This window comes from Oratosquilla oratoria, chromosome 6 (genome assembly GCF_046742065.1).
Source record: "Oratosquilla oratoria isolate Oo_2021 chromosome 6, ASM4674206v1, whole genome shotgun sequence".
Lineage (NCBI taxonomy): Eukaryota > Metazoa > Arthropoda > Malacostraca > Stomatopoda > Squillidae > Oratosquilla > Oratosquilla oratoria.
In genome coordinates, this window is record NC_134782.1 from 32,242,208 (window position 1) to 32,257,207 (window position 15,000).

The following is a 15,000-nucleotide window of genomic DNA, read 5'->3' on the forward strand; positions in this document are numbered from 1 at the left end:
GAACGATCATCGTTAAGCGATAATCGTACCGAGCAAAACGTACCCTCAGTCCCATGAAATCGCCTCTCCTTATAAAGGAAACAAAGAGAAGAAAAAAAGTCTCAGTGACGTCACCGTGTTGAAGACGTTGAGGAGCTTCCGTCCCAACGAATGACCCAAGGCTTTCCTCCCAAAGGAAACCACACATTCAATACGGTATCGCATTCCACGGGCCTTCTCCTCACCATTTCTAAGCGATTTTATTCAGCTAGTGAATAATATCATGAAAGTTGACAAAACAAGACCTTTCTATCAAATCTGTCCACGATGTGACATATTTTAGATAGTATGTAACGTATAGTTAGTATATGCATTAGGTTATCGATTGTTTTGCACGTTCAGTGTGTGGAGAAATGGTAGCGAGTAGGATTCATGCTCAGTGGACCTGAGTTCGAAGCTCGTGACGGCCAGATTAAATTATACTTTATATACTTTACGCTGGCTAAGTTCTAGAGGATTTTAAGCACAAGGAAAGCTACTATTCCCGTATTTATAAGGTTCAGAGAAGGAAGGAGAAAGTTGGAGCTAAAAATGGCAAAACGAAACCTCTGTTTATCAAACCCTTTTAAGCATAACCAAGGCTCCTGTTCCCGTATTGAAGAGGACCGTGGAAAGGAGAAAGTTGAGGCTTAAAGAGGGAATGGAAATGGGTGTGTGAGCACGTTGAAAGAAATGGCGAGGTTGGATGGCCCAGTAGTCGTTGGACAAATTTAGGTTAAAGAAGGAAATGGGAAAGAACTAATTTACCAACAGAGTAGTTAACGAATGGAATAAACTTAGTGACCATGTAGTGAGCACTGAATCTATCAGTTGTTTTAAGAGATAGGTAGCTTTAAGGATAGGGATGACAGGTGGTGAGAGACATGGAACTGGCTAGTGTAGGCCCTCTGGTCTCTTGCAGACTCCTTCATTGTCCTAATGTGTGTGTGCAAGTTGAACAGTTGAGTTTGGGTGGAACATCTTTGATGATGCGAGACAGGCGCCGAGAGAGTAACGATGGTATTCTTAAAAAAAAATCTTTTCATATATAAATCCATGGCAGGAAAGATTTATATAGAGAAATAAATTTTTTAAGAATACCACCGTAAATCTGCCCAGACTAACTCGACAAAGGTTTTTTTGCGTCAGACTTAAGATTACATGATACAGATGGAAAGCACACACAGCAACGAAGAAAATAAGATGATGAAGAGGAGTGTACTGTGCAAGATTTGAGAACCACAAACGAGATGACCAGCGTCATGTAAGAGGGGGAAAGTTTGTCCATTTAGCGTAAATAGGTGTCGAAATTTCTAATAAAGTTCCTCTATTTTTTTTTCCTGTGTACGTTCTCTCCTGTTCATTTTTACCTGGCAGATACTTTTCGGGAATAAATATTACTTTAATTGTTAAATTGATAATTCAGGCAAGAAATTTAGATCAAAAAAGAAAAAAAGAAATATGAAGAAAATACTTCATATTGTTGGGAGATTGACAAATCAACATTCCACCAAAATTTACATGAGAGTTAATTTCACTTAACAATTTACTTAAATTTCACTTAAAATTAATTTAAAGTAATCTCTGTGAATATTTAGTCTCGTTTTATGTGTTTATAATTAGGCCTAAAATGTTCTATAGCATTATTTCTCTTTTTTCGGAGAATTTATCTGGTGAAAACAATGAGATTTGGTCATGATCCACTACCTCTTACATTCATTGGCGACGGGTCACAGTATCCCTCATTTTGTTCGCCAGGTGATTCTATTCATAAGGACATAAGAATATGAGGAGACTGCAAGAGACCATAGGGCCTACACTAGGCAATCCCATGTCCCGTACCACTTGTCATCCTTATCCATAAAATTATCTAATCTCTCTCTCTCTCTCTCTCTCTCTCACTCTCAAAAAAAAAAAAAAAAAAAAAAAAACAGCGCTTACTGCATGGTAGTGAAAACTTTCGTCTGAAGGCTGAAACCATTGATCTTTGTTGTCGACAGACTATTATACTCATTTAAAGTGTTATCACATTGGGCTACTTTACCTCCAACCTCCAATTCATCGGGGGAACCTCCCTCTTCCAGCACTTTTGCCGCCGTAAAATCACTCTCTGGCAATGTCATTTGATATGCTGAAGGAAAATAGATTTCCTCCAATATATCTGATCCAACAGTCGAAAGAAAATTAGCCCAGTGTGATAACGCATAGGTTAAAGGCGGACAGGAGGACACGAGGACACAAGACCACCTCGGACTCAATATCCTTCAAACACTGAAACTATTGTCGAAACTCGATGCTGTCGTGTTCCAATATCATGAGAACAAAGACTTAAGATGTCAACACCCGGTTTAATCCGATTTCGCACATTCATGTCATCCTCTAAGCATGGCCCGCAAGGGGGGGGGGGGTTGTGGCGGGTGTTGTTAAGGTGGGAAATTTGAGAATAAATTAGTATCAGTGAGTTGTTGTTGTTTTTTTTGGGGGGTGAGTATTAGTGTGTGGGAGTTAACACGCATGGTGCATATACAGTATGCACGCGTATAAATATTTGTGTGCATGTACATATGAGTGAGGAAAATGGAGGAGAAATAAGGAAGGATGAAGTGAAGGCAGTTGTATGTACATATGTATGTACATATGTAATTACATGTGTGCATATATGAGTCTGTTTTCATATGTCACAGGGGTACCATCAGGATTTTAGAGATGCTTGGATGGAGCATGGCACAAAAAATATATAAGCTTTGAGGAATCAAAGTAAATTTCCTTCCTGTCTCTCAAACTCTTTAAGGACATCCTTCACAGGTTCATGTCCGGCTGTCATCAGGAAATTAATCAGCTGTGGTGAAATTTTTTCACACTCTAATAGGACAACTGTCCCCGACTGGGGTGGGCAACCTCTGGCACACGTGCCAAATTTGGCGCGTGAAAGGGTTGACCCTGGCACGCGTGCCAACTGATTTTGAAATTTTGTTTAAAGCATCAAAAGATAACATCATTACTTCGAATAAACAAATTGTGATGACAAGAGATCAAACTAAAACAAATTCGTCCAGGATTTATAATTTTCTGACATCCCTACTGTAGTAGAACAGTGCTTATGTATTCATATTTACTTGCGTACTTATAATAAGCACTGTTGGTAGGCAAGGCTCTACATACTAATGAGGCTGACACAGTCTCTTCGAAAAGTAGCCGACCCCTCGACAAATCAAGGTTTAAGAAGGTAATAGGCATGAACCGTGTAGTAACAGTGTAGTAAGCGCTGAAACAATGGTTGTTTTAAGAGAAGATTAGATAATTTTATGGATAGGGATGACAAGTGGTGGGGGACATGATACAGCTTAGTGTAGGCCTTATGGTCTCTTGGATTTTCCTCCATTCTTATGTTTTTATTTAACAACATTGTTTTACTAAGCTTTGCGTTATCTAAGTTCATTGGAAGAGGAGCGTTTCATGATAGTTCAAGAACCGAAGACACAAAAAGAAAACAAAGAGTTTTTTTTTTTATAAAATCGAAGTAAAAAAAAATGTTGAAATAAGTGAGGGCTGAGAGCTATGGTACTGCATGCGGAGAATAAGGAATGCTGTAGTGACTTGAAGACGTTTTTTTTTTCTTACGTTTTTTGTGGCTTCTGCCTAATCTAATTTCTTCCGTGTCTGGGGTCAAGATACTTTAGTGATCCCTTTGTAATTCCTGCCAGTTATACAACTGCTCCCAACATCTACTTCTCTCTCGTCTTCCCCCCACCACTGCCCCGTTTCTTCTTTATCTTTGTTTCTTCGACTCTGAGTCATGCTTCAATTACTTATTGGTTGTTTGATACTCCTATCGTTACCATCGCTGCCACCATTTGTTTGTGTCATTCCCATCGCTACCAGTAAGGTCACCATTTCTCATCTGTGTCTTAACAATTTCATCAAAAATATTAAAGACTGAGAGACAGACAGAGAGAAAGAGAGGGGGTGAGAGAGAGAAAGAGAGGGAGTGAGACAGAGAAAAGGAATGAGACATAGAGAGAGAGAGAGAGAGAGAGAGAGAGAGAGAGAGAGAGAGAGAGAGAGAGAGAGAGAGAGAGAGAGAGAGAGAGAGAGAGAGAGAGAGAGAGAGAGAGAGAGAGAGAGAGAGAGAGAGAGAGAGAGAGAGAGAGACCGGTGCAGAAACGGACAGATAGACAAACAAAAAGAGAGAGAGAGAGAGAGAGAGAGAGAGAGAGAGAGAGAGAGAGAGAGAGAGAGAGAGAGAGAGAGAGAGAGAGAGAGAGAGAGAGAGAGAGAGAGAGAGAGAAGGGGGGGGAGGGCGAAGACATAGGATCGGCACTTCTTACCATAGAGAAACGCAGGCTGGCGTTATCGGCATATGTGAGGAGAGTCCCTTTACGTATGACTTGAACAGCTGTTGGTCGCAACGTAACAGACGATCTAATAAGAACCAAGAAAACATATTGGTTGAAATGGCCGAAGAATCGCTCTGCGTGATAAGGAGTAAGTATAAAGAGTAAGGAGGATAAAGAGATAGGAGATGAAAAGTTAAAGAGTAATCATAAAGAGTAAAGAGTAAGAAGGATAAAGAGATCAGAGATAAAGAGTAAAGGAAGGATAAAAGAGTAAAGGCAAAGAGTAAGAAGGATAAAGATATCAGAGATAAAGAGTGAAGATTAAGAATAAAGAGTAAAGAGTAAGATGAATAAGGAATTAAGATAAAGAATTTTAGGAATAAAGAGTAAGGAGGTGGAAACGAGGTAAAAGAAGGGACAGGATAGAAAGAGATAGAATAAAGAGTGCAAAGAGTAAAGAGTAAAGAGGTGAAAACGAAGTAAGAGAAGAAACACAATAGAAAGAGCAGTCTTTCTCTTTTCAAGGATTATTTTTCCCTTGTAAATTTTGTATATCAAGAATTACACTGAATTCAGTCCAAACTCTTTGACGGTACAAAAGTCTGTCGGTTGTTAAATGATAAAACCAAAAACCTAATCCGATTGCACTTGAATGAAGAAAAGGGAAAAAGAGTTTATGAAAGTTGATCGTGGGAAATGTAATGCTTGTGCAAAGAGGTAAAAGTAGCACTAATTTTGATTAACTAAAATAGTGGGTAAATAAATACTTGATGTAATTAATTATGATTAACGATTCTCATGAAGATAAACATTTTGTTTATATGCATACATACATATATATGTATATATATATATATATATATAATATATGTATATATACATATACATACATATGTATATATATATATATATATATATATATATATATATATACATATATATACATATATATATATACATATATATATATATATGTATATATACATATATATAGACATATATATATATATATAAAGCTACAAAAATCCCGTTGTGCGAGCAGGTTCGGGCGTCGATACTTGCAGCGAAGGTCGAGGGGATGGCGGTTCGAACTCTGCCACCGGCGAAGTTGAACCAAGGGCATGGTTCATTAAATTCCAGGCTACAAAGTCCTCCGTTAGGGGCACCGTTCTAGCCTCATCATCATCAAAAATAAATGAATAAATAAATAAAAATAAAATAAACCAATAACTGATACTGACTAGACAGCAGAATATATGCACGAACTATTTAATTGATATAAAAGTCAAAACCAAATCATTTAATCACCCAGAAATATCTGAGTATAACATACTAAAGAGAGAGAGAAAAAAAAAGAGAGAAAGAGGGAGAAAAAGAGAAAAAGACAGAAAGAAATAAAGGAGAGAGATAGATAGAGAGAGAATGAGAGAGAGAGAAAAAAAAAGAGAATGGGCGAAAGAGAAGGCTGATATTGATAACTTCACTGGAGGGCATTCTCTTCACAATTACAAAAACAAAAACTAGAAATAACGGACTCATAACTAGTAGGTGAGGAGAACCAATTTGGACAACTGTATAATTAGTGAAATGTGGACATTTACCACGAAGGATGGCAAGAAGGTTTCAATTTTCAAGATTAGAAAAGATGGACATGAAGACGATCTGCTAGAACGTATCTTCCACAAGAATATCTTCTTGCTCCTTTTCCTCCTCACCGTCCTCCCTTTTCTCCTCCTTCTCCTCCTTCTCTTTCTATTCCTCTTCCTCCTCCTACTTCTCATTCTTATTCTCTTCCTCTTCCTCTTCATCATCCTCCCTTTTCTTCTCCTCCTACTTCTTCTCCTCATTCTCATTCTCTTCCTCTTCCTCCTTCTCCTCCTAATACTCATTCTCTTCCTCCTCCTTGTCCTTCACTTCCTCCTCATCCTACTTCTTCTCCTCATTCTCATTCTCATTCTCTTCCTCCTCGTTGTCCTCCATTCCCTCCTCCTCCGCCTTCTATTTCTCCTCATTCTCAATTCTCTTTCTTCTAAGAACATGAGAACATAAGAATGGAGGAGACTGCAGGAGACCATGAGACCTACACTTAGAAGTTGTATGTCTTTCTTTTCTTAAAACAAACAATTGTTTTAGCGCTCCATACATGATTACTAAATCTATTCCATTCATTAACAAATTTGTTGGTAAATCAGTTTTTGCCTTTTTTCTTTCTTAAACCTCAATTTATCTAATTTAGATACATTACTGCGATCCATTATTTCCCGATCATTTCTTTTTCCACCCCTACTACCTCTTCCACCATTACCACCACCTCCTTCCACCACCACCATTTTTATACCACCACCACAATCATCACCACCACCACCATCTTTTCAACCCCTACACCAATATCCACGACCAACCATTCCACCAACACCTCTGTTATCACCAACACTACTACTACCACCATCACCCCATTTCCACCGCCAATATTCCCCATTACCATCATCAACACCAGTACTACCACCATCACCACCACAACCACAACCACAATCAATAACCAACTAACAGGAGTCTGGCACGTTGCAAGCCATTGCAAACCAACTGAATCCATCATTGGTATATATATATATATATATATATATACATATATATATATACATATATACATATATACACATGTATATATATATACATATATACACACATATATATGTATATATATATATATATATGTGTATATATATATATACATTTTATATATATACATATGTATGTATATATATATACATTTTATATATATAAATGTGTATATATATATTTATATATATATATATATATATATATATATATATATATATAGTACATACCCATACAAACGTGATGCAGAATTGATAAGAAAAACTGATTAGAGATAAGAAAACGATCGCAGATGGACTGATTAAGCAGATAAGAAAAACGAAACAGTTACATTCAAGGCGAGATTTTTTTAAAGAAAAGAAAAAAAAAAGAGAAGAAGAAAAATCCATGAAGAAGAAAAAAGAATCAAGGAAGAAAAAATATAGAGAAAAAAAAAATCTAAAAAAAAGAGAAAAATGTTGAAAAAAAAAACACAACAAATATATGAATCAGATTGTGCAAGAATACCAATCACAAAAGGGAGCGAAGAAAGAGGAACGAGAGAAAATTCGACAACTTAATTAGAATGATGAGAAAATGTACCATTAGAAGAAGAAGAAGAAGAAGAAGAAGAAGAAAAGGACATAATTGAGAGAAGCTTCATTAAGAGACGCCGAAAGGAATAAGGAGGAGGAAGAGAAGGAGGAGGAGGAGGATAAGGAGGAGGAAATGGAGGATGAAGAGAGGACGAGGAAGAGGAGGAGGAGGAGGAGAAGGGGAGGATGAGGAGGAGAAAGGGAAGAAGAAATAGGAGGAATAGGAGGAGGAAGGGGGAGCAATAGTGAGACGAAGAGAAGACAACGAGGACGAGGAACATAAAGACGAGGAAGAGGAAGAGGGGGAGGAGGAGTAGGACAAGGAGGAGGAAATGGAGGAGGATATAGATGAGGAAGAGGAGGAGGACGAGGAGGAGAATCAAGAAGACCAGAAGGAGTAAAAGAAGGAATCACAGGAGGAAAGGAGGAAGAGGAGGACGAGAATAAAGAGGAGGAGGAGGAAGAGGAGGAGTGGAGAAGGAGGAGAATAAGGGGGAGGAGGAGAAGGAGAAGGAGGAGAATAAGGAGGAGGAGGAAGAGGAAAACAAGGAGGGCGAGGAGGAGGAAGGTATGGAAGAAGGTGAAATGACGAAGGAAAATTACACAGAAAGGAACAAAGGCAGAAGAACCGGGACGGAGAAAGGGTGGGAGGAGGAGGAGGAGGAGGAGGAGGTAAAGGGGAAGAGAGGGGGAAAGGGAGGGGGAAGGGGGCAGGGAAGTGGGAGGAGGAGCGAGGTGGAGGAGGAGGCGGAGAAGGAGAAAGAGGAACAGGAGGAGGAGGAGAAAGAAGGAGGACGAGGAGGAGAAAGAGGAGGAGGAGGGAGAAAGGGAGGAGAGAGGAGGGAGAAAGGAGGAGGAAAAGGAGAGAGAAGTTTGTACAGTCACGAGTAAAAGTTTTAACCAACTCCACAGTTCTCACATCGCCATTTTTGTTTTTTTGTCGAGTACATAATATATTTTCTGGTAAAAGAACAAAAAATCTCTAATTGCAAGCTAGATACTACTACATAGGAAAAAATATCCCGAACAGAGAGAAATCATATTGACGTTGTGAGAAGAGCAGCGTGGGTCAAAACTTTTGCTAATGACCGCACCATACCCAACAGCTGTTGGAAGGATAAAATTGGCGGAAAAGTGGCGGGCGGGTGGGGAAGGAAGAAATACACTAACCTCTCTAATATAGTGACGACCTGTTTATTCTTATCTATTAATTAAATTCATTAATTCATTTACTTTCATTTGTTTATTAGTTTTGATTGATTCATTTCATTATTTTTTCACTTTCTTCATTTATTCATTTGTTTATTTATTTATTTATTCATATATTCTCATTTATTTATTCGTTTATATTTTACTTTATATTAATTATTCATATTTATATATTCATATTTCTTATAAATCTATTATATTTTTCTTTATTTGTTCGTTTGTTATTCTTTCTCATTTGTTTGCGAAGTACAGGTGACTTCATTCAGCTTGCAAACTTGGTCTGACGTCAAACGATTTTATTCATTTGTGGTTTGGGCACTATTATAGATAGGTTAGAATACAAAGCCAATCTATTTGATTATTCTATTTTCTAGCTAACGACAAACGATTATATTCAGCTTAAAGAGACCTCAAATCCTTTTCAGATAAAGAGAAGGATATATCCAGGAAGTAGAGTAGTAACAAACCGAGAGAGAGAGAGAGAGAGAGAGAGAGAGAGAGAGAGAGAGAGAGAGAGAGAGAGAGAGAGAGAGAGAGAGAGAGAGAGAGAGAGAGAGAGAGAGAGATAGAGAGAGGGGGTGGGAACAAAGATAGAGAGAGAGAGAGAGAGAGAGAGAGAGAGAGAGAGAGAGAGAGAGAGAGAGAGAGAGAGAGAGAGAGAGAGAGAGAGAGAGAGAGAGAGAGAGAGAGAGAGAGAGAGAGAGAGAGAGAGAAAAAACAACCCGTCAAAGGAAAACAGACAGAAACAATTGTACAAAGGAACAGCCATGGAACATTGTGTGGCTCGCCAGTGACGTGTGAGAGCGTGCGCGCGCGCGCGCGCGTTGGTTATACGATCGACCCTTTCAAACCAACACAACAGCATCTGTCCTGTAGAAGCTTTTCGGATACAGCATTGTCCCTGACGCCAAAAGATTTCGTTCATTCTACCCAAGAAATCCCAATATTGTTCGAACTCTTTTGGAAAAATGCGAAAATAGTTTGTCACGTCGGACCAATGGCTCAAGTGTCTTAAGGTGACGGCATACTAGGCATTTCTCGCTAGCATGCTACTTGCTTTTGCTACTTCGTTTGAGTAGAAACTTCGGTTACGATCTTTTGTTTTTCAAAAATTCTAAATTTCAAATTACGCTTGCGTCATAACACAGTGAGAAGCTGAACGACGAACTAAGATACGTCAAACGAAGTAGCAAAAGCAAGTAGCATGTTAGCCTAGTGTGCCGCCACCTTTAGCTAAACATTTCGTTCATTCTACCCAAGAAAACCCGCTCTTGCCCGAACTCTTTTCGGAAAAATGCGAAAATAATTTGTCGCGTATGTCCAAAGGGACAGGTGTCTTAGTTAAACGCAGTTAACTAACAGAAGGATTTTTCTCTTAACTTGTTAATTAAATGTCTTCTTTGAAGCACTTTAAAGACTCAAATTAAGTCTGGGGTAAGATTATAATTTGATTATTAAAGTCAATTTGGTTAAGAGTTGTGAATTTTCTTTTCGTACAAAACAATTTTCTTTTCTTTTTCTTACTCAGAAAAATTTGTGCTTGATTCGGTTTAACGTCACGAACTCCCCCCTATCAGGAGGCTAGAACGGTACCCCTTACAGAGGACTTTGTAGCGTGGAATTTAATGAACCATGCCCTTGGTCCAACTCTCTGGAGGCAGAATTCGAACTGCCGTCACCTTAACCTCCGCCGCAAGTAGCGACGCTCTAACCCGTTTAGCAAACGAACTTCCTTTTAAGAACCTAACCTAACCTACACAACCTCTTCGCTACAAAGACACACACTATCGATTTTATTATGGCTAACTTCAGATGATTTGATCAAACCCATGTTAAAGAGGTCCTCTCTCTCTCTCTCTCTTTCTCCCTCTTTCTCTCTTTATTTTGTTTTACCTGTGCAGTCTGCCCATCTCCAGTTATATATATATATACAAATCCTAATCTTTCATTTTCACCAATCCTGCTCTTGATCTTTAATTCTCACCAAGTTCAGTTAGCAAACTGAGAAAAGTTTTAGTTGTATATTCATTTCCTAACTCTGAATTAACATCAAATAGTTTCATTATACATACAACACCTGATATTCAATTCCCTTCATTAATCTCCTATGATATGTAAGCTTCTTACATCCTAATTCTCAAGAAAATCACGTCAATTACACATACACTCCCCAATCTCTAGCCTTCACTTAATTCTCACTAAACCCTCAGAGCCCTTAAACCTCATTAAACCTTCACTTAACCATTATCAAACCCTCACTTAATCCTCACTAAACTCTTAGGGCCCCTGATCCCTAACCCTGAGTAACCCCTTACTTAACTCTCACTTAATCTTCACAAAACCCCACTTAACCTTCACTAACCCCTTACTTATCTCTCACTAAACCCCCACTTAACCCTCATCTAACTCTCGCTTAATCCTCAATCCCAAATTAACCTTTACTAAACACCCACTAAACTCTCACTAAACCACACTTAACCTTCACTAACCCCCATTAATCCTTCACTCTCACTTAAACCCTACTAAACCCTTACTTAACCCTTCACTAAACTCTCACTTCAACCACACAAGCAATTCTCACTAAAGCGTCTAACCCGAGACAATACATCTTCTGAGTCAATTCTTGGGAATTCTTTTTCAATTCTGGAAGTCAATTCCTCCACATTATTTCCTGGAGTTGATCACTTTCTTGAAGAAGTCGATCAAGTTGATTTATGTTTTGGCGTCTCCTCCCTCATCCAACCTCCTTCTTCTTCCTCCTCTGTAGTCTTCCTTATTTCGTCTCTTCCTCCTCTTATCATCCTCCTCCTCCTCCTTTTCCTCCTCCTGCTACTCCTTTTACCCTCTTCCTCTTCCTCTTCCTGCTTCTTCTTCATTTTTAATTCTTCTTCTACGGCCTCTTCAACTTTATTCTATTTTTTTCTTTCTTTTTTCATCTCTATATTTCTCTTCTCTATTATTTCTTTCTATTTTTCTTTCTTTTTTCTTTTCCTATTTTTTCTATTTTCATTTCTGTTTCATGATTTTATCTTAGTTTCCATTTTTTCTCCACCCAAAACATTTTTCTCCTTCTTTTTCTTTTTCTTCTTCTTCTTCATCTTCCTCCTCCTCCTCTTCTTCTTCTTACTCTTCCTCTCCTTCCTCTTTTTTCCTTTCTCATTCGCTTAGATGTGGGTTCGAATCCCGCACTCCTCTCTGATTCCCGGCAGTGACGGTCACTCGCCCCAACAGTCCCCAAAGCGCATATACTGAGTACACAAGGCAAAGGTGACGGCTTCGACCGCAACTACTCAGCGCCTCCTGGCGTAAACTCCTCACCTACACACGTCAGGAACACGGTGACGTAAGCAGTTTAGCCTTAATGGTCCATTGCTGGACCGGTCTATCCTCTGAGGGACGATACTGCCTCACCACGGTGGTTTTGTCCGGCTTTGTAAGGCTGTCTGTACGGTTGTCTGTACGCACTTTGTAAGGTTGTCTGTACGGTTGTTTGTACGCACCTTGTAAGGTTGTCTGTACGGTTGTACGGTTGTCTGTACGGTTGTACGTTGTCTGTACGCCCTTTGTACGCGCTGAATGTGAAGTTTCTAGCTTGTTGGAATGACTGTGGTTAAGAATGAAGTCTACTTTATATATTTTATTCTGGCCATTCCGGGCAATTCTATTCAGAAGAAAGAACCTGATAGTTTTCAGTAGAATCAGCTGACAGGAACCGAAATATAATCTAATAAGCGACAATGTGGTCAATGAAACCTGTACCACAGTTTACCATAAACCCACAAATACATCCTTCCTTCTCTTCGACTTAAACAATTCTGAAAGAAAAAACATAATAATGATAACGAAAAAAAAAAATCACCCATACATACAGAACTACCACCCCGTATATTAATTTGTCAAAATAGCCAAGGGCTCCACCCCCCTCCATAGACCCCATACCCTCCCCCCTCCCTACCCCTCCTCCCTCCCTCCCTCCCTCCTCTGAGATAATATGTACTCTAGTGATCATTACGCGTGACCTGAGATCTAAAGAAAATTGACCTGTGATTCTGACTGAGCACACAAAATCCTTTGAAACAATTCGAATCTGGTCCAACATAGTTTCCGTGTCATAGGTTCATCACGTCTACTGAAACTTAATACATTTCTCTACTATTTACATAACCAAATGAGGAGTTACCTTCACACATTTCTCTGTTGCTCAAAGGTGAAGAGACTACGCTAGGAGGCGCTGAATAGCTGCGGCCGAAGCCGTCACATTTGACCTACGATGTGCTTGAGGAACCGTTGGGGCAGGTAACTAACGGTAACTGCTAGTTATCAGACGCGTGCGGGATTCCAAATCACAACTAAGCGAGACCAGCAGGATTCCCATTACGCCACCAGTGCAATATCACTACTGATGACTTGTATTTTTGTAGTGCTTGTCGCGCGTGCACACACACACACACACACACACACACACACACACACACACACACACACACACACACACACACACACACACACACACACACACACACACACACACACAGCTGTAGAGCTCTGGCCTGCCACTAAGGTCACGACTCTCGCCCGCTGAAATACATATCAGTACGCACACATACTCCAACTCACATATAAGGTAACATTACCCATACACGACACGAGCTCTGAGCTCTCTTCCAGAGGGAAATACACATCACGAGTCCAACACGTGATCCAAAGACCACACACACACACACACACACACGCACGCACGCACGCACGCAGACACACACACATGCGCACGCACGCGCGCACACACATACACGAACACACACGAACAAACAAGCATACAGGCACTTGGAAGGACCATTCTCGGACAAGGGTATGTGTACACAAGCAGTGATAAACACTTGGAGACTCGAAGTGGATTAAAGGTGAAAAAGACAAAGATGTGGAGAGCGCCGAGATGAAGAGGAAGCTCAAGAATGAGAAACAGAAGAGTAAAAGTCAGAAGAAGGGAGAGGGAAAGCAGGAAAAACGAAAAAGGGGAAGAAGAAATAGAAGAATGAGATAGAGAAGAAATAGAGAAATGAGAAGAAGAAGAAGAGAAGAAAAAAAAAGTAGACGGAGTAGAGAAAGAGGAAGAAGAAGAAAAAGAAGAAGAACAACAACAACAAAAAGAAGAAAAGGAAGAAGAGGAATAAGAGCAATAAGAATAATAAGAAGAAGACGAAGAAGAAAATGAGAAGAAAAAAAAATGGAGAGGAATAGTAATAAGAAGAGGAAGAAGAAGATAATGAATAAGAAGAAGACAAAGAAGAAGAAGAAATGAAGATGAAAATGGAAAAAGAAAAGAAGAAATGAGGACAAATAGAAGATAAGAAGAAGAAGAAGAAGAAAAAGAAGAAGAGGAAGAAGATGATGAAGAAGAAGAGGAATAAGAAGAAAAGAAGAAGAAGAGGAAGAAGAAGATGAAGAAGAAGAGGTATAAAAAGAAAAGAGGAAGAAAAAGAAGAAAAGGAAGATGTAGAAGAAGATGTATAAAAAGAAAAGAAGAAAAAGAAGAAAAGGAAGAAGAAAAAGAGGAAGAAAAAAGAGGAATAAAAAGGAAAGGAAGAAGAAAAAGAGGAAGAAGAAAAAGAGGAATAAAAAGAAAAGAAATGAAGAAGAAAAAAGAAGAAAAGAAGAGGAAGAACAAGAAGAAAAAGAAGAAAAAGGAGACGAAAAAGATGAAAAAGAAAAAGGAGAAAAAAGGAAATTGAATCGGAAAAATGAAAATGAGAGAAAACGAAAAGAACGAAGATGCAAATTAACGACGACAATAAAAAAAAAAAAACGGCCAAATAAGCAACAAGAAGAAAAGAAATGTAATTCAAGGGAGCACAGTAAAAACAGAGATAATGAGTACGAAAAACGGAAGTCAACGATCAGTGAAAACAGAGGAAAAATAGAATAAAAAAAAACGGGAAGACGCAGACGCGACAAAAACAACGAAAACGGAGAAGGGGTAAGAAGGAATGGTAATGGTAAATGGTGAGGAGTGAAGAACAACCGGAGAAGAATTGGGAGGAGGAGGAGGAGGAGGAGGAGGAGGAGGAGGAGGAGGAGGAGGAGGAGGAGGAGGAAAAAGAGGAAGAGGAGGATGAGGAAGAGGAGGAGAATGAGGAGAAGAAGGAAGAGGAGCAAGAAGAGGAGGAGGAGGAGGACTAAAGCAAGTGGTAGAGGGACTGTGAAATGCAAACAGAAAACGGGGATAAAGAGAAATAGAAGAAATA